The following is a 20,733-nucleotide window of genomic DNA, read 5'->3' on the forward strand; positions in this document are numbered from 1 at the left end:
ATTTTTTATAGAAATATACAAAGGTATTAAGATTTTACATACAATGCTTTTTTTGGTATATGACAATTCAATCAGGTTCACAGGAATTATATTACCACCATTTTATATATGGTGTCAATGTAGCTCAAAATAGGAGGCTTGTGTAAGTTATACAGAAGGTCAGAGTTTCATATTCAATGATCATTACTCTAAATCATATTGCATGGATATTTTGGTTTATATTTCAAACTCCCCCCTTCAAAGGACTTCAAATTATTTCCAAAATGTTTCACAAACTAATGTTTTCTAAGATTCCTATACTGTGAAGAATGGGCTGGGTGGGATTGTATCCTAGTTTTGTAAACAGAGAAATTGAATGATCTGTTTTAGGATTCACAGTAACCATTCTAGAGTATTAAATTTTTTTAAAGATTTTATTTATTTATTTGACAGCGACACAGCAAGAGAGGGAACACAAGTAGGGGGAGTGGGAGAGGGAGAAGCAGGTTTCCCGCTGAGCAGGGAGCCTAATGTGGGGCTGGATCCCAGAATCCTGGGATCATGACCTGAGCCGAAGGCAAACCCTTAACCGACTGAACCACCCAGGAGCCCCTATGTTTACATTTTAAAAATAATAACTTAAAATAATAAAAAATTACATTTAAAAAATTTTTTAAAAAGATCTGCTCCAAGGGTGACATTTCTTAAAACATTTCTTTGATTGATCCCAGTATATCTGTCCCCTGGTTTTGTTGTACTTTACTCATTTGTAGCATCAGATATTAGACTGCATTTAATTTTCATCATCTTAATTTCCGTAACTGGTTATACAACTTGATGTGGAAAAATATGGAGTGGATTTTGCTTCTTTAAAAAAAAAAAACTAACATAATCTTACTGGGACTGACAGTTCAAATTAATCAACCGCTTCTTTTTTCTCTTCCAGGCAGAGAGGGAGGAGGCGAAAGATTGAGGGAGAGAGAGACTCTGCATTAATGTCAATCAGTGCTTAGAATCTGTTCCTCTAGGTCTGAATAATCAAGTGCACATGGTTTTAATTAGTAACATCTTTGTACTCTGTGCCTCATTTAAATGCTCTTCTTTTATTTGGTGTGTTAAATTTCTGCAATTATTCTTGTTTTTACATGTCTGGAGAAAATAATTCAAACAATCGAATCAACTGGAATTAGCACAGAATTAAATACTGCGGAGAGATGCTTCTTTACTGACAGGGAGAGAGTGACCCCTGAAGAGTTCCTGTTCTCTGACAAAGCCCAGCGCTTTCTCAAACTTCCTTGTACGGATGACACACACTCGTTCATGCAGATACAGAAGCGTGTGTTCCTCCACATTCAAGGAAAAGGGAAACTTCATTTACCACAATCCTGAGATATCCATCTATTTTCACACGGACCTTAAAGCAAAACACACCCTTCGAAAATTAGCCTCAAGTAACAATTCCAGGTAGGTTTGTGCTTAGTGAGACCAAAATGCATCATCAGGCACGGTTCCAGGCACTCACACGTTTCAACCGAGCCTCTGCTCAAAAGGCCTGTTAGAGTTAAGTTGGCAATGGGCTTCTTTCCACTGCGAACATCTGCGTGTGGAGCTCCACACAGCGTTCGCCGCCTGCAATGAGTCCAACCCTGGGCTCAGCCTCTTGCAGCCAGAGCCGGGAGCCGGCAGGGCGCTGGTGCTCACCCCGGGAAAAGAAGGGAGCGCTGCGCAGCGAAATGGCTCAAAGTCCAACGAAAACATGAACTTTTCGTGTGAATAAATAACCTGCCGGTTTGATTTTCATTCCCAAGTGATCTCGGTTCAAACACGTTTCAGCTCAAGAGAACCAGCTAGCATTCTGCTGGCTGCTGGCGTCCCCCACGTCCCTCGCTCAGCCAGTGCCTTGGAAAGCGCGTTTACCTCCAGGAGACGAAGACTGGCCCACCCGGCATGGACGGTTCCAGACCCGCGCGCTAATCCGTAATGGAAGCGTGGGAGGAAAGCACTGTGCTTATGACTTCCTCTGTGCTGTCAGAATCAGAGGAAGAAGATTCTGCGAAATCGTCAAGGAAGGGAGCTAGGGACAGGCGACAGCCCCTCTCCTACCACCCTAGAGAAATTAGTGTTTCGTTCCGCCCCCCTTTCTCCCCCCGCACCCGTAGTAATTCTTTTCCTAATTCTCCTGGCTCAGAAATCTACACTGCCGAAGTTCAGAGCCTGAAGGGTTGGGCTGTGTTACCTACATTTTCCCTCTTCACCACACATAGCTCCGAGGGTCCCAGGGGATGCGATTTTGATCAGTTTTCCAACAGTTTCAACGTTGTGTATTTCAATTCCCCGGCTCACAGCACGCACATCTGCACCCGTTGCAGAGTGTGGGTGGCGAAGCCCTCAGTGACCGCCTTGGGGACCACCCACACAAACCCTTCCTTACGCGTGGCATCCGCCGGTTATTAAGAGCAGGTAGAATGGACAGAAGTGGGGGAACTGTACAGAGCGGGAGCGAAGTGCCTGCAAGGCCTGGGGAGACTCTGGACCAGAGAGGCTAGCGGGCGGCGTGGGAGACAAGGGGAAATGCACTGAAAACCCAGGCAAAGGGCCGGGTGGGTTGGGCATTGTTCTGGCTTTAAAAGGGCGGGGATGGTCGAGCCCTCCCGCTGACTTTATGCATTTTTTATTCGATCCTTTGTGAAATCAGACTCTTCCCACATCCGTGCAAGGAGCCTGGGCCGTGGGCGGCTCTAGATCTCTGCCCTGGGAACGCAACCTCCCGAGGCTCCGGGCTCGCCACTCTGTTTCGCGAGGCTCCCCAGGCACTGACACTCACATGAACCGCGTCCGGCTGGATCCTCTTAGCTGCTGTGCAACGGTTCCGAACCAATCCAGCAGCGTTTTAAAAGGTAGCAAAGCCGAGATAGATGCCTTTTCTTTTCTTTTTTTCTTTTTCTTTTTTTCGTTCTCTGTCTTTTTATTTTTTTAACTAACCTGTCATTTCTGCTTGGAGGGTCCAAGGAGAACCCACGACCTCTTTACTGTGTCTAACCCACGGATTTCAAATGGGGCTTTTCAGAATTTAAGTATGGTCCCCCTAATTGGTAGTCAAGATTGCTGAGTCTTCCAAAATAACCCTTTCCATTTTCTGTAATTAGAGACCCAAAGAAACTCTGGATTTTCCACGGTACATAATCTATATTTATTCATATTCTATCTCTCTCTCTCTCCCTCTCCCCCCCACCCACTTCCTCGTGCGCGTGTATGCGCGCGCTTGTGCGTGCGTTTCCTTTCATTCCTAGCATTAGGAAACTCGTTCAGGGCCACTGAAAAGTCAGGAGAGGCTCAAATCTGATCTCCCACGGATTCTTACCTCTAATGTCAGATAACGCCCGGAAACGTTGCCACCAAATAAGTATGAGAGTATTATTTTGGAAAAACAGTTAATCCCTACCAAAATATAAAGCGCCAGAGGAAAGAAGGGGAGACTGGAAGACAAGGAAGCTCTTTGCATTCGCTGGTGGAGGAAAGTGCGATCTGGGGAGGGGCTGGGGGGGGTTCCAGTCCGTATACTTCAGCACCGGAGGGGATGGACAGCGTCTCCGGACTGGTCCGCAGCCACAGGGACAGAACTGCGCTGCCCTTGCCGCCACTGTCGTCGCCACGGGCATCTGGGCTCCCTGCTCCTCGCAGCTAAAAGGCGGTGCCTCCTGATACCCCTTGGTCCCCCTTTCCTTTCCTTGATAGACGGAAAGTAACCCTCCTTATCCACCTGCTACAACTACTATACAGGGCTCTGAGGAGTCCTCTTGTTCCACAGATCAAACTCTCAGCAACAACTTCAAGAATAATTCTCCGTAGGAGGCTGGGAGGAATGAAAGCAGGAGCCTGAAGTTGAAGTTCTTAGAGGCTCTGAAAAACCATGGGCTCTGCAGAAGGGGTCGAAGTGCTCAAAGGCCTACACTTCATGAAATAAACAGAATGCTCACCGAGAGTTCCAACTATTTTGGAAACAGCTTTGTGAGAGGAGGTTCCAGATCTACTCACATCCCTACATTAGAGAAACTGAAAGACTTCTAATTCCTTTACTTGGCTGGTAAGTGATAATATACTTACTTCTACTTATTTACAACTCTAATGACTTTTTTTAAGTAAAGGTTTTAACAGAAAGATTATAAAAAGTATGATCTTGCTGTGTGAATTAAGTAGATAATTTTGTTTTTCAATGATGTTCCTGCAGCATGATCTTAGGAAACCTCTTCCCTAATAAAATAGTAGGATATTTTACTTCTGTGAAGCCTCTTATTTGACAAGAATATTAAAAATAATATGTATTGCCTTTTATGATTACAGTAAACTCTTGGTTGAGTATTTTTCTTAGTGCTGATCTAATACATTTTTGAATTTGTGTGTGTCTTTTTTTTTTCAAAACTAATATAATCTGGCATTTTGTAAAAGGGTCTTTCATGCATGCAGTTTAAAGTGATCTTATTTGTTTTATATAGTATTCAAGACTCAAAGTTACAAGTAGAGATGGTTTAGCAACCTCTTCTATTTTATTTTATATGATTATAATTTGCCAAACCAGGTATAAAAACAAACACACGTATACATACACACTTGATCCCTCTCTTTACTCCAACCCCCAAGTATACTTGCACCTGTAGAATTTTACCTAAAGAAATACACACTTTTTTTACTTAGCATAGTCTTTCCAGCCTTTTAAATCTTAAGACGGCTTGCTCAAACCAGATCTGCCAGAAGGGAGAAAATGAGAAGCTTTAGTGTCCCTTTTTAGGAGAGCTGGCTTTTGATACCATTCTGACTTCTTCGTTCTACAAAATGCATTTGTCACTGAAATCCAAAAAGCGATAGGCCAATAGGTTCTTGACAAACCATAAACTTTCAAGTGTTAATTAAATCTGTTTTCTGTTGATTCTTGTTTCTCTTGTCTTCCCCTGGAGGTTTAAAAGTACAAGCTTTCACAGTGACCTTGATAAGCATTCTGCTTTAATAAAAAAAGGTTCACTGGGTAAAGGCAGTTACACAAATTTAAGCATATGCCTGACATTTCCCTAAAAGCTTGATCAATTCCAATTTGAACATTCAGTTCAGTGGAGAGTGTTGACTTGCAAGTATGGACTTCTACAATCATATAAATACATGTGATGCTATATGCATAACCAACACTGTGGAAAGAGTTTGCCCCTTTGAAAAATTATAGTTCTTTAGGTTTCTCTTTTTATTTCATAGTTCATATATAGCTGATATAAAATGTCTCTAATATATATCCATACCTATACTCCTCAATTTCAACATAAAAATCATCTGAGGCAGTTAAGATGGTATTTGTTGGTGAGTCGATGGGCCCTTGTTTTGCATTGGCTCAGAGTGGCAGTTACACTCTGAGGAAAAATCATTCTTAACTGTCACTTACCGCTTACCATGGACCTGCTTGCTTAGCAGAAAGGGAGCAGAGGTATCTATGTCATTGAGCTCCTTGGGGGCTGTTTTGCCCTATATAGGTCAGAAATGATAATCTGAGGAAAAGAAAATGTACCGTTGATTTGGATTTCTTCCCAGGAGACTTACAATGTGCTCCTAACACAACCTCATTTTTTTCCCCTAATTTTAGAGATATGGAAGTGAAATTACCACATGGAATGATAAATCATGTTTTAAGAGAATTACGGCATATTGTTAGACTTTTATTTTGGTTGTCAATTAATGACCATAGAGAGACTCCCCTGGTCGGCAGAGCATAAAAAGAAAGCAGAGAATGTATTCCAGGAAGCATGGCTGTTGGTATGTGGCCGCAGTTACCTTCTTAGTGGTAGAGGGGGCAGGCTTGCCCTATGTGTGGCTGAACTGCCCAAAGTGAAAGTTACCTTTGCCTAATTCCTCTGGAGATTTAGTCACAGAAATAAATAACTCAAATTCACCCACCCAAGCTCAGGCAAGGTGCATGGAAGCTCATATCAATCCTTATCTTTGGGGAAATGTCATTACATTGAGATAGACTTTTGCAGACCAACCTAATGCCTACCTACATGCTAATATCTAACTGTCCTCCACTCCCAAAAAAGAAAAAATAAATAAATAAAAAGGGAGTTGATGGGCTAATAAATCAAACCGTTCTTTTTTACTGATTCACCTGTCTTTAAAGAGAAATCACTAATTTATTCCAGGATATCCATATCTTATTAAAGTAAGCTGTTTTGATAGTTATTTTGGTCTGTTAGAGAAAAAGGAGGCATGTGGTTTGGCCAAATAGTAATTCAGCATCCCCTCTCCTGGGGTTGGGGGCGGGGTAGTATTGTTGGTAAGGATAAGTGTTGTTGGCTGTTGCTTATATTTAAGAGTCAAAAGAGAAAAGCAAAATAGGATTGCATAATCAGGAAAATGTAAGGTGTATATAGGACAGAGGATAATTAACAGTGAGCCCTGGATCTGTTCAATTGCTTTTCTTCTTTTAATAAGAAATAGTTGAGAGTGGGACAGGGAGTTCTGCCCTGAATCTTTAAGTTATGAAATATTATAAAACTGCTTCTTGGTTAACTTTTTCTGTAGGCCATCTAAATATTAATTTGATATTCCAATATAATTACTGATACCATCGTATCATATTGGATTTGAATATCTTCAGTTTGCCTTTGGAATTGTTGCTTGCTATATATGTATTTATCAAAACATGTAGGATTATGAGATGATTATTATTGGAACTTAGGAAGGCCTCTGGTAATTGACTTTTATTGTTGTACCATTTAAAAGATGTGAATTCCAGGCAAACAGCACTTATTCATCCAATTCTAACAAGCAAGGCAAAAGCCACTGGTGAAGAAAAGCATATTGTAAGTCAGAAATTATTTCTATAGTCATCTCACCTCCCAGAAACCTGTACAGTGAGTCATAGAATAGCACTCAAATGGAAAGAGACCTCTTATTTAGTATATTCTTTCTGTTGAGCTTAGGAGAATGAGTTGTACATGGCATGCGCTGAAAGAAACAAACATGCTGCAGTATAAAATATGTTATGCATCATGATGTAGCAGCAGAAGTACTGTTTAACAGTTAAAAGATCAGGATTCTTGAACTGCTTGTCATTAGATCTTGGACAAGTCACTCAACCCACTGAAACTTAATTTTTCTTCCCTAAAAGAGATTATTTTACCTACCAATCAAGGCACAATGCTTTATATATGGTTGACACCTAAATATTTGTGGGACAAATGAATGGATGCCTACTCTATGAAAGGTTGAGAGTCACGATATGATGCTTTTGAGAGCATTTTGGAAACCTGAGTGCTGTATCTTTGAATTATTATAAATAATCTCCAATAGCATTGATTCCCTCATTCATTGAAAAATTCCCTGCTGATTCCTATATGGTGGACATATCTCTTACATTTAAGAACTAAAGTGTAGGTAATAAAATATTTTCCTGTTAACTCAGCATCAATTTTTTATATCTCTTGATTAAATCACTATTAGAATACAGGTTGGACCTGGTTTAAAAATATTTATTACTCAAAACTGACACCATGTCTTACACCAAATAGTCAAGCCTAGGTCAGCATGACTCGAGTTCATTTTAACTAGTTTCATTTTGACCTTAAATGGATTAGTCACTGCCTTCATGTCATCATTTTCTGGTCTGTAAAAGAAGAATGATATTTAATCCTATGAGTTTTAGGATTAAATGGACTTTAAAACTAAATATCTAACAACACATGTAGATGCATTGGATTTGATTTAGGGTGAGTGGTGATGGAGTGAAGTGTGGACAACATGGACTGATCCATGGAGGTGTCCTGGAAATGCTGTGATTAGTCCAAAGCTTAGACGTCTTCAGGAAATCTCAAGTTAAGCAACATCTCATTGCTTATTTTCTTTCTTAAGTTGGAGTTTTAAAATATGGTTTTTTAAATGTAATTTTTGAACATGTGGTCTTTATAGATTTCTAGAGTATCACTAAAAATATTGTCATAGTATGTTTAAGAAATCTAAATTGTTGTGATGAAAATTATAAAATTACCTAATTAGTGATAGAATTTAAAGATTATTTTTGGTTTTATTTGTTATCGGTTACCAAAAAGGAAAAAGGAAATAAACTACAAAGAAAGGAAAATGGGAAAAAGGTAGGAAATGAAAGGTTATTAAAATAATGTCATGTGACCAAGAACTTTATCTTTGAATTATCACTGTGAAGCTTGTTGAACACATTCTATACAAAGTGTCAGAAGATCGTTTTAGATTTTCCTAAATTTAGTTTTCAAATTATCAGCAAAACTAAAGTAATAGTATTTTCTTAAATTGAAAGAATCATCAACTCAATGCATTAGAATAGTGGCTAATTCTTTATCACTTCATCACATTTAATGCACATACTTGTATAAGTTTTAAAATTAAAATTTGTAAAGTAGTTATAACTACATTTATATTTAGCAAATATATTACCAGTTACTCAATATTTCAAAGAGCTAAAGATTTAATTTTTTAAAGGAATAAATGCTTACATGATAAATTCACTAAATAAATTTCCAGAAAGTAGGAATCTTTTAGAAATGATATCAGAATTTTAACAATATAATGTTACTCATATAAAACAGTTGAAAAAAATAATACATTTTCTTTAAATCTTCTCAAACAGCTCTATGGTGAGAAATAAATATCTGAGATTAAGAAATTTAAGAATGTTTTGATAAGAGAAAAGTGTCAATTGCATGGTTAAAAATACATTGAGTATATATGAAGTCTAGAATCAAATATAATTGGTTTTCTCATCAACTCATTATGTGATCTTGGGTAAATCACTTTATCTTAATTTAATAGCTTATCTGTTTTCTTGATTCTCTTGGGAATTCATTATCATGTCTGTTAGAAAACAAACACACAAAAACCTACAGGTTTAGTTGAGCTCAAAACTTTTCTTCTTCTGCTTCCCTCAGATCATTCTTCTCGAAAACATTCCCTTCTTTTATGGTGGAAAGTGCATGAGATTTGGGATCAGGTGAATCCTGGTACACAGTCTCATTAGCTATACAAACTTGGGCAAGGGATGTAAATTCTAAGTCTCTTTATTTTCATACGTAAAAGAAAGAAAATTTCCACCTCAAATGTGGTTGGGAACATTAAAATAACAGGGCATAGAGAATGGTTAGTGCACTGCTTCTTCCCAGCAGGAAGTTGGTCAAGTTGGTGTTTGTTACTACTTAGCTTGCATCTGGTGGCTCTCACTATCCCACAATTTTCTCTTATTATTTCTCTAGATAAATCTCCCATTTTGTCTTCCAGAGTGTACTATACTCATCACTACCTAGTTCTTTTCTTCATGCTTTGTCCTAGACTGTTTCTTTTTCTGTTTACTTATCCAAACCTACATTTCTTTTTTTAAAAAGATTTTATTTATTTATTTGACAGAGAGAGATAGCGAGAGGGGGAACACAAGCAGGGGGAGTGGGTGAGGGAGAAGCAGGCTTCCCACTGAGCAGGGAGCCTGATGTGGGGCTCTATCCCAGGACCCTGGGATCATGACCTGAGCCGAAGGCAGATGCTTAACGACTGAGCCACCCAGGCGCCCAAACCTACATTTCTTTGCATAGATTGTAAATTGAAATGCCTACTGGGCTTAGGCATATAAACTAATGAGTGTGGCTGGTCAGAAGAGCCTGCAGCAAACTGCAGAAAGCAAGCCCCCCCAAGAGGTTCCCGACTCTTAGCTCTCCTCAATTAAAGCAAAATCTGGGGGTGGGCTCCTGGGTGGCTCAGTCGTTAGACGTCTGCCTTCGGCTCAGGTCATGATCCCAGGGTCCTGGGATTGAGCTCCGCCTCAGGCTCCCTGCTCCGTGGGAAGCCTGCTTCTCCCTCTCCCACTCCCCCTGCTTGTGTTCCCTCTCTCGCTGTGTCTCTCTGTCAAATAAATAAATAGAATCTTTATAAAAAAAAAAAAAAGCAAAATCTGGGAACTGAAAGAGTTTTGTGTGAAATCTCATTTTCAGCTAATTTAACTTTTAAAGTTTTTTAATAGAACAAATGCACTGCAAGCTGGCCTCAGTACGCAGGATGCCTTTGGTCCTGTGGCCTGCAGAACCATTACTTTTCTGCTGTCAGTGTCATCTGTTAGAACTGACATTCTTAAAAAAAAAAAAAAAAGAACTGACATTCTTAGAGTTTTTACTAGTCCTGTTTTTATCTAAAAATAGGAGAATGAACCATGACTTGGCAAAAACCCTCATCTTAATACCTGTTAGAAGTTTACAAGTAATAAATCAAATAATGATGAGTGGCTGAGATGAAGTAGATACTCCATTACTTGGATGGTCAAAAATATTGTGGGGGAAACAGTCCATAGAATAAATAGGAATGAATATAGATCAACAATATTCCATAATGCATTTATTCTAGAATCTCTTCTCACTACTGTCTTTCTTTCCTCTTATACATGCAACAGCAACAATAACCCAGATGTTAACATTGACTAAATTTTAGGCAAAGAAAAAGAAAGATAATAAATTACTGACTACTGTCCATTAAGTGCAAGGCAGTTCCTCTATCCCCAATACAAATTTTGGTGCATTCTTCAGGAAAAGGGGAACTATATCATAGGATAGAAATAACAGCAACTCTCCCCTACAATATTACTGAACAATCTATCAAAGATTTCTGAGTCATTTAATGTATCTAATGCTGACAGAATACTCAGCCAAAGTGGGCTCCTAGGCTTATTGTCTTTCTAAAAGCTGGCTTTTCTAAGAAGAACATTTTAAAATGAAATGTATACAACGTGACCTTCAATGTAATTAATGCACCAAAGCTTTGTGGGTGTCCTTTTTACTTTATTACTCAAAAATGTATAATGTCAAAAGGACATACGGACAGAGTAAGGAAAGTGACCGGTGTGGATCAGTACTTCCAGCTGGATAGCATTTTTTTTCCTTGTAGGGTATTTTTTTCCTAGCATTTTAAAATAATATATCCTCATTTATCATATGATAAGCATGCTCAATTTTCACTAGACTATTTATCTTTTTCTTTTTCCTCTGGTCTGGTTTTAATATTGAAGAAGTAACACTCCTAAAAGCAGGTTAATTGCCTACATATTGCACCATGTATCATAGATAATATGACCAAGAAGTAATATGATAGGGTATATTTAGAGTCAAGGTAAAAAGAGTAGGGTAGTTCCTTTAATTCATAAATAGGCTGTTCATTTTTCTCTTTGGGCTCATCGTTTTTTCTGCTTATAAATCCTTTAAGTGATTTACCTGTTACCCACCTAATCAATTATTTCTTTTTTCCATTTTGTGTTTTCTTTCCATGGCAATAAATTTCTGAAAAGCCTCTTGAAGTTGGAGTTAGAATTATTTCATTGCTGCATAGAATCTTCATAGAACATAAGAAATATGTTCCAGGAAAGTTTGCCTTCTTTAATTTCCATTCATGCTCCAATTCTCTGGCATTTTAATGATATTAACAGTTTTAAAAAGTCCCTTTAGGGAATCTCATCTGATTTTCATGGCAGGACTATAAGGCTGACTGTCATTCCTGTTTTCCAAATGAGATAATTGCAGTCTAGGAAAGTTAAATGATTCTCTCTAGATTAAATAAAAATTGAGATTTGGTCAATATTTCATACTTCTCCACATGCTATAGGTGGTTTGGGAAGAAAAACTGCCAGCTATTATATGCATATCTCATCTAATATATACTTGCTTCAGATTGTGATAAAACAACTCAGCGACTGTATTTTACTGACGTTTTAGTAAGTTATGGAAGAGTTTAGATTCTTAAGAATCTTGAAGGACTCCCATATTATCTTGACCCTAATCTTACACAGATAGGGAGGTTTGTGGACAACATAATGACATGCTGAACTCATATTTCAGAAGCATCAGGGAGTCATGAAGGACCAGGATTGGTTCTGTCGCAGTAATTCAGATTGGAGGTAATGGGAACTTGACCTAACAGGATTAAGGTTAAAAATGAGCACATTAAAACTGGATGATTAGGTGAGAGTGATGCCACTAATAAAAGAAGAATCAAGAAGAGGAGCTCAAATGAGATAATGCCTTTGATACATGCTAGGTAAATGCTAAGCATATAAATGTAAAATTCTGTTCTTCGGAAGGAACCATGTTACATCTGACTTGGGACATATCAAATGAGTGGTAAAAGGGTGTCACAGCCAAATGGCAGGTGAAGGAACCATTAGTTTCAGAAAGAGGGTAAAACCTGACACACCCAACTCAGTCATTGCAATAAAGATTATTGCTGAAGCCATGAAAATATATTAACTTTTTGAGAGAATGAAGAGAAAACAGTTGCTTATGAACATAAACATAAACATTCACATTTGGGAATGGAAAAGTAATAGGAGAGAGGATTATACAAAAGTGCTTAGAAAAGTGTAAAAAGGGAAAATACATAGAATTTCAAGAAAAAAATAGGTGGTTAAAGTTGATGCTGGATGGAGGTGAAAGGAATAAGGATTCAAGTGCCTTTGGGTTCACCCAAAAGTAGATCATTGGGCATCTTGGAGAGAACAGTTTTAAAAAATGATTCAGATAATCCTTCAGAGTGTGAGGTCCTAAGGATCAAACTAAGGGAAAAGCAATGGAAAGACCACATTCTTAAAAAGCAATATAGTTACCTTTTCACTCCCAGTTCACAGCCCCCGCCCCCCCCCCTTGAAATCTGGTGATACCACATTCCTGGGAAAATGAATATTTTGTTGCATTACATCAGTTTTGCCTGTGGTGATGGAGGTCTGGTGAGAGAAAATGTCATTCATCATAGAGTAAATCTAAAAGAGATACACACAATTACTTGGGAAGAGATCTGCTTAAGCTTTTATTTTTCCCATTACTTAAATATTTATTTTTAAGTGATCATGTAAAATATATAAAATATTCAATAATCACTTTTTTGTTTTAGTTACTGGAAAATTAACTTTCCTCCACTAGTAATATGTAACATAATTTTGACTTTGCTTGAAAGGCTGAAATTCATCTCAAATAATAATGCCTGTTTTATTAATCCTCCTTTGTATTTTTATCTATATTACTTGTTTGTTCTGCTTTAGATGTGTAAAATTTCCATATTTTTCTAAAAGAAATTTCTGAGGATGAAAATGGATACATGAGATCTTCAGACCAATCTAAATCTCCTCTGTACTTTTTGTTTCTCATTGAGTTGAATGACATAGAAGACCACCAATTCCATAGGAATAGCTGGAATTTCCAAGAGTTCAGGCAAACAAAAACTTTGCTCTTGTCTAATATTCAAATTCCTTTCTCAAACCACTCAAATTGCCCAGATAATTGCCTGGCTTTATCTTGGTACAAAAGGAGTAAATTATCTACTTTTTGGAAGCCAATTAAGTTTTCTAAACCACTAGTGTGCCATTTAGCAAATTACCTTTTCAGTGCACTAAAAGGCTCCCCAGTAAACCTAAAGGAGTCAATGTACCACCAAACAGTGGGCGATTTATTCCCTCATCTCTGATGGAATCAGATGGTTTAGAGTGTCAATGTGAGCTTTTGCTTTGAATCAATGAGTCACATTTGAGTCAATGTGGGGCATTGAGTCCGTGAGTCTATGTGAGGCTAAGCCATAGAGGGCAGGAGGTGTTTATCAATGTGGAGGAGGGAGAAGGGGAGTGAGAAGTGCAGATAATTTTGTTAACTATTATTTGAATAGAATTCCTATGCTATTACCTGTATATTTGGCAATGATACGTTAGTTAGCAATCCATGGGCACAAAGAATTATCTGGTTATAGATTTATACAAAAGTTCTTTGTGAAGGAACCATCTCCTTTACTTTTAATGTAGTGACCATTTTTTGTTCTGGTCTTACTTGAGAAATGGAATAATTTATTTCCTGCCAGTTATAAATTTGATTGACTTAAATGTAAATGAGCTTACTAAATGCAACTCTTTGGTTATAATCCTTCTCATGTTTCTCCATAAACTTACCATAGTTGTAGTGATTCATGTCTACTTTATTAGTTAAGGTCATTTTCTGATACTATTGATATTCTACCTGGCATGTCAAATGGAAAAATTTTTTTAGGATTTTTTTCCTTCTACCTGTGGATCATATTTAAAGTAACATATGCATACATACTACATACTATTCTACTGAATAAATTACAGGTGTCCTACATTATTTTAGGGGATACTGTCAAAAAATTGACAAATGCTAAATATTTACCAGTTATGCTTATGAATAAATGAAATTGTTTTTGAGAAATAAGCAATTCTATTATATATAATGTAGTTTTTGTGAAAGTGAATTTATCTCATATCCAGACTTCAGTTCTCTGAGAAAATGTTTTGTTATATATATAAAAGCAGTAAAATCAAAGAACAATCAATTAAGTGAAGCTTAGAAATAATTTACGGTATTTTTATAAGCATGTAAAGCCCCCAAAGGCTAGTTTCTCCTGAATGGTATTAACAAAACTCCAAATGAAATACAGTCTCTTCCTTCAATGTGTAGTCCCAGAATATTTGCATAAGAGCTTCACTTCAGTGTCTTTAGCTGAGCCAAACCATTGAGTTTTTTCAAGTTTATCAAGGATACATACACATTAAGAGATTGAATCCTAGGAGCAAGATGGCACTCAAATAGATAAAAGTTGTAAGCATCAACCGGAGACCATAACTATTCTTTATGAACATGGAAGTTGAGCTGTTGGAACAAGGCCGATATGTGGCCAAAAAAAAAAAAAAAAAGTTTGGCAACTGATGAATTACTTAGCATTTCTTTTTGTAAAGAATAAAAGCTCTCTGGCTTCTAACAAAGAGTTTGTGAGCTGTATGGCAGTATTTTGAACAAGGAGATCATTTATAAATTCAGTCTTTATATTTAGGAAAAGATTACGGGATGCAGCTGCAGTTTTTAATGACTTTTAATAAAGCACGTTATAAAGTGAATTAGCAATAAATGTTTAACAGATGATACTGAATCAAGACATTATAGAGCATCAGTAGATCCGTATATTGGATTGTTAAAGCAATATATGAGTTCCTGTAATACCACTGGGTTTGTAATTATCTGGGATATTTTAAAGGAAAGTTCAAAGCAGGTTAAAGTTTAATGAATGGGATTAGTACATCAACTAGCTCTGCTAAGACAGCAAAAACTTGAGGTGTATAACTGATTAAGTGAAGAATCTGAAAGTTCCTTAAATTTCTACAATATATAGAATTATTTTTTTAATTTAATTTTATTATGTTATGTTAGTCACCATACAATACATCATTAGTTTTTGGTGTAGTGACCCACGCTTCAAACAATATATAGAATTATAAAATAAGATTCATATGTTTATACCTGAAAATATAATATTTCAACCATTTTAAATTCTTGAGTCTTTCATAAAGAAGGGTGAATGTATTTTGTAGAAAGAAATAGTTTGTTAGAAATAATCTATGTTCAACACTTGTTTTGCTGGCATTGTCAAAATTCTAAATTTCAATGTCAAGTGGTCAGTATACTGATGAATAGAGAAGAAAGCACAGCCCATAACTTAGCAGTTTCTGTTTGTACAATATTTGTAGGCCACCTCAGTATGCAGAATGATACAGTATAAATTCCTTTTAAAGACTAAGCTTGGTCTCTGACTTCAAAAAGTTTAGTCTAAAGAGGCAAACAGCGGATATCCAGAATCATGAAATCATTACAAGGTAGAACCTGAAATGTACTCACAGATTATCAGGTTAGGAAACTGACCTTCGGAGAATTTTGAGATTTGTTAACAGGTTCAAATTAGTTCATGGCTGAGTTGAAATGGAACCATAAATTATGGTTTAATCAATGATGATACTCCAAGAATGGTAAAAGAAAATTAAATACTGTTTAATGCCCATCATAGATGCAGCTAGAGAAAGCAATGCTATATTTGGATAATTTCTTTTTTCAACTTCTTATTCATTTTTAAATAATTATAGACTCAAAGGATGTTGCAGAGACTGTTTCTTGTGAAACCTTTCCCCAGCTTCCCCCCAAGGTAACATTTTACATAATTATATAACAATACCAAAACCAGGAATTGATATTGGCACAATACTGTCAAACAAACTATAAATCTTATTTAGAGTTCATCGGTTTTTATCTCCACCCATTTGTATGTGTGTGTGTTTGTATGTGGTGTGTGTAGTTTTATGTAATTTACACCACATATACCATTACACCACCGTCGCAATCAAGATATAGAACTGTTTTATTACTGCAAAAGAATTTCCTTGTTCTGGGGCGCCTGGGTGGTTCAGTCGTTAAGCATCTGCCTTCAGCTCAGGTCATGATCCAAGGGTCCTGGGATTGAGCCCCGCATTGGGCTCCCTGCTCAGTGGGAAGCCTATTTCTCCTTCTTCCCGCACCCCACTTGTGTTCCCTCTGTCGCTGTGTCTCTCTCTGTCAAATAAATAAATAAAATCTTAAAAAAACCCAAGAATTTCCTTGTTCTAACCCTTAATAGTGTGACCCACTCCCCACTTAACCTGTCAACCACTAGTCCACTCTCTAGAATTTTGCCATTTTGTCATTTTGAGAATGTTACATAAGTGCAGTCATACAATATATAATCTTTTGAGAGTGACTTTTGTTTTTCCCACTCAGCATAATGCCTTTGAGATCCATCCAAGTTGGTGCATATTGTCAGAAATTTATCCTTTGAATTGCTGAATAGTGTTCCATGGTACAGTTGTACCAGTTTGTTGGCCCATCTAATGATTGGAAGACATTTGAGTTGTTTCAAATTTGGGGCTACAGTGAATAACAGTGTTATGAATACTCACGTATATGTAATTTGTTATACAGTAACAGAATCAAAATGTCTCATTAGAAGTACACTGGACACTTATCAGGATGTTAATAATATGTATTCAGAAGGCAGGTAATATACTGGAGAAAATAAAGAATTTTGAGCAAGTAATATTATTTTAAAGATTTTTATTTATTTATTTATTTAACAGGGATAGAGAGCGTAAGTAGGCAGAGCGGCAGACAGAGGGAGAGGGAGAAGCAAGCTTTCCGCCGAGCAGGGAGCCCGATGCGGGGCTCGATGCGGGGCTCGATCCCAGAACCCTGGGATCATGACCTGAGCCGAAGGTAGCCGCTTAACAGACTGAGCCAACCAGGCACCCCAAGTAATACTATTTTAAACTGATGGATGGTAGATTTATACCAGTTACTTTTGCTTTATGAGCACTAGTTTCTGATACGTAATAGGTGTAAAGCAATATTTGTCTAAGAATTAATGCAAAGTTTAAATACTTCAATAATGTTCCCGCACAATTACTTATTTTCTAAAAAGAAATCTTCATTAATGCCATATTTACTTGATTTTATAATCTCTCACACATTCTATAACAAAAAATAAGGATATAGTTATGCAAATAGACATAATACCTACAAATATAGATTATTTGCAATTTACATTATTTAGAAGTTCACAAATACATTTATAAAAACTTAACCATATATTGTGCCACATAGCAAACTATGCCAAATTTCAAATGTTTAAAATTCTAAGAGCATGGTCTTTAATCAATACCTTTCAATTAAAGAAATTAATTAAAAAATGCTAGAGTCTTTTCAACAAATGGTGCTGGAACAACTAGACATCCACACACACACACACACACACACAAAATGAATCTAGACACAAATCTCACACCCTTCTTAAGAATTAACTCAAAATGGATCATAGACCTAAATGTAAAATGCAAAACTGTAAAACAAAAGACACAACATAGGAGAAAATCTAGATGATCTTAGGTATGGTGATGACTTTTTAGATACAATACCAACACACAATCCCTTAGAGAAATAATTGAATAATTGTTAACTTTGATTTCATTAAAACTAAAACTTCTGCTCTGTGACAGATGATGTCAAGAGAATGAGAAGATGCCATGGACTGGGAGAAAATTTTGTAAAAGGCATATTTGATAAAGGACTATTACCTAAAATATATGAAGAAGTCTCAAAACTCAACAATAAAAGAACGAACAATCCAATTTAAAAAAATGGGGAAAAGACCTAAACAGAAACCTCAACAGACACCTCACAAATAAGATATACTGATGGCAAAAAAGCATATGAAAAGATGTTCAACATCCTATGTAATTAAGGAATTACACATTAACACAACAATGAGATACTACTGCACCCCTATTAGAATGGCCAAAATGCAGAACACTGACAGCACCTAATGCTGGTGAGGATATGGAGCAAAAGAAACTTTAATTCATTGCCGGTGGGAAAGCAAAATGGTACAACCACTTTGAAAGATAGTTTTGCAGTTTCTTACAAATCTAAACATAATCTAACCATGCAATCCAGCAACCGTGCTTTTTGGTATTACTCGAATAGAAAACCTATGTCCATACAAAAACCTGCACATGGATGTGTATAGCAGCTTTATTCATAATTGCCAAAACTTGGAAGCAATCTTGATGTATTTTCAGTAGGTAGATGGATAAACTGTGGTACATACAGACAGTGGAATATTATTCATTTCTAAAAGGAAGTGAGCTATCAAGCTATGAAAAGACCCAGTCTCTCTGTTGTGTTCCTGGTGCTTTGCCTACCACATTTGCTCAGAAGTGCTCAAAAATTGTTGAGTGATTGAATGTCTACCTTTTTAAAGAGGATTAATATTAATAATTTTTGCTCTGCTGTTTAACTTCAATGCAATTCCATTCACTTTTCTTCTAAACTTTTATTTTGAAAAATTTCAATCCTACAAAAACAGTTGAAAGAGTAGTACAATAAACACCTGTAGATCTTTCAAAGAGACTATTTGTTAATATCACTGTCTTGCATTATGGTGTTCAGTGCTGTATTAAGTTATACATTATTTCTAACTATCTCAAACTAGTCCTTATTGATGCTTTTTAAATAGTCAGCACTTCTGTAAATTTACCGACAATTTCTCTGTTCGCTATTGCTTTTAAAAAATAGAGAAATAATTTCCAAACATAATATCTAGCCTTTTAGAGTATGTAATTCATTGGTTCTCAGTATATTTACAAGGTTGTGCAACCATCACCACTCCCTAATTTCAGAATATTTTCAGCACCCAAAAAGAAATTCTTTATCCATTAGCAGTCACTCTCCTTTTTCCTTTCTTCTCAGCCCTTAGCATTCCTTAATCTATTTTCTGTCTCTATCTTAGAACGGGTTTCCTTCTGGAGATTTCATGTAAATGGAATCATAAAATCTGTGGTCTTTTGTGATTAGCTTTTTAACCTAGAATCATGTTGTCAAAGTTTATGCATGTTGTAGGATAAATGAATACTCCATTCATTTTCATGTATGTATGATACTCTATTTTATGAACATACCACATTTTGTTTATCTGTTCATCAACTGATGGGCATTTTGGTGTTTCCACTTTTTTTTTTTTAAGATTTTATTTATTTGAGAGAAAGAGACAGAGATAGGGAGAGAGAGCATGAGCAGGGAGGAGAGGGAGAAGCAGGCTTCCCGCTGAGCAGAGAGCCAGATGCAGGGCTAGATCCTAGGACCTTGGGACCATGCCCTGAGCCGAAGGCAGACGCTTAACTGACTGAGCCACCCAGGCACCCCAGGGTTTCCACTTTACTGACTGTTTTGAATAGTCATTAATATTAACATTCATCTACAAGCTTTTATGTGAAAATATATTTTCAGTTCTTTTGGGTATCTACCTTGGAGTGAAATTGCTTGTTCATATGGTTAACATTTTGATTAACATTTTGGAAACTGCAAAAGTGTTTTCCAAAGTAACTGCACCATTTTACATTCCCAGCAACAATGAGAGAAGGTATCAATTTCTGTACATTCTTACCCACACTTGTCATGTCTGCCTTTTAGATTATAGACATCTTAGTGGATGTAAAGTGGTTATCTCCTTGTTTTCATTTGCATTTACCTAATGATTAGTGATGGTGAGCGTTGTTTCATGTGATTATTGGTTATCTGTATATTTTGTTCAGGGGGATGTCTATACAAATGCTTTGCTTGGTTTTTAAGTGGGGTGTTTGTCTTTTTGGTAATGGCTTGTAAGGGTTCTCTTTATATTCTGGGTATTAGAACTTTATTAGATACATGATTTCAAAATATCTTCTCCAATTATATAGTTTTCCTTTTTTACTTTGTCAGTAATGTCCTTTAAAGCACAAAAGATTTTAACTTTGATAAAGTCAAATTTATTTTATACTTTGCCTGTGATTTTGTTGCCATAAGTAAGGAACCACTGCCTAATTCAAAATAAGACTTTCATCTATGTTTTCTTCCAAGACTTTTACAGTTTTCGCTCTTACATTTAGGTATTTGATCCACTTTGAGTAAACTTTTGTATGTGCTATGTTGTAGGGGCCAATTTCATTCTTTTGCATGTATATATCGAGGTGTCCCGAAACCATTTGTTGAAGAAACTATTTTTTGTCATTGAATATCTTGGCACTTTGTTGGAAATCGGTTGGCCACAGATGCCACGGTTTATTTTTGGACTCTTAATTTTCTTCATTAATCTAGATGTCTAATCTCATTCCATTACCAGTCTTATCATTGTACTTTTTTTTTTTTTAAAGATTTTATTTATTTATTTGAGAGAGAGAGAATGAGAGACAGAGAGCACGAGAGGGAAGAGGGTCAGAGGGAGAAGCAGACCCCCCGCTGAGCAGGGAGCCCGATGCGGGACTCGATCCCGGGACTCCAGGATCATGACCTGAGCCGAAGGCAGTCGCTTAACCAACTGAGCCACCCAGGCGCC

At 36.8% G+C, this 20,733-nt stretch overlaps 1 protein-coding gene across 1 annotated transcript in view; it reads left to right on the top strand.

Annotated features, from left to right (window-relative positions):
* The first annotated feature begins 1,433 nt into the window (after positions 1–1,433).
* Positions 1,434–20,733, top strand: part of SNTG1 (syntrophin gamma 1) — a 703,456-nt gene continuing 684,156 nt past the window's right edge. Inside the window, exon 1 of the mRNA XM_081816797.1 lies at positions 1,434–4,063. The gene's annotated coding sequence lies outside the window, so the exon portion shown is untranslated. The remainder of the gene's footprint in view (positions 4,064–20,733) is intronic.

Source organism: Leptonychotes weddellii, chromosome 4 (assembly GCF_054177405.1).
Source record: "Leptonychotes weddellii isolate Sample4059 chromosome 4, ASM5417740v2, whole genome shotgun sequence".
In the NCBI taxonomy this organism is placed as follows: domain Eukaryota; kingdom Metazoa; phylum Chordata; class Mammalia; order Carnivora; family Phocidae; genus Leptonychotes; species Leptonychotes weddellii.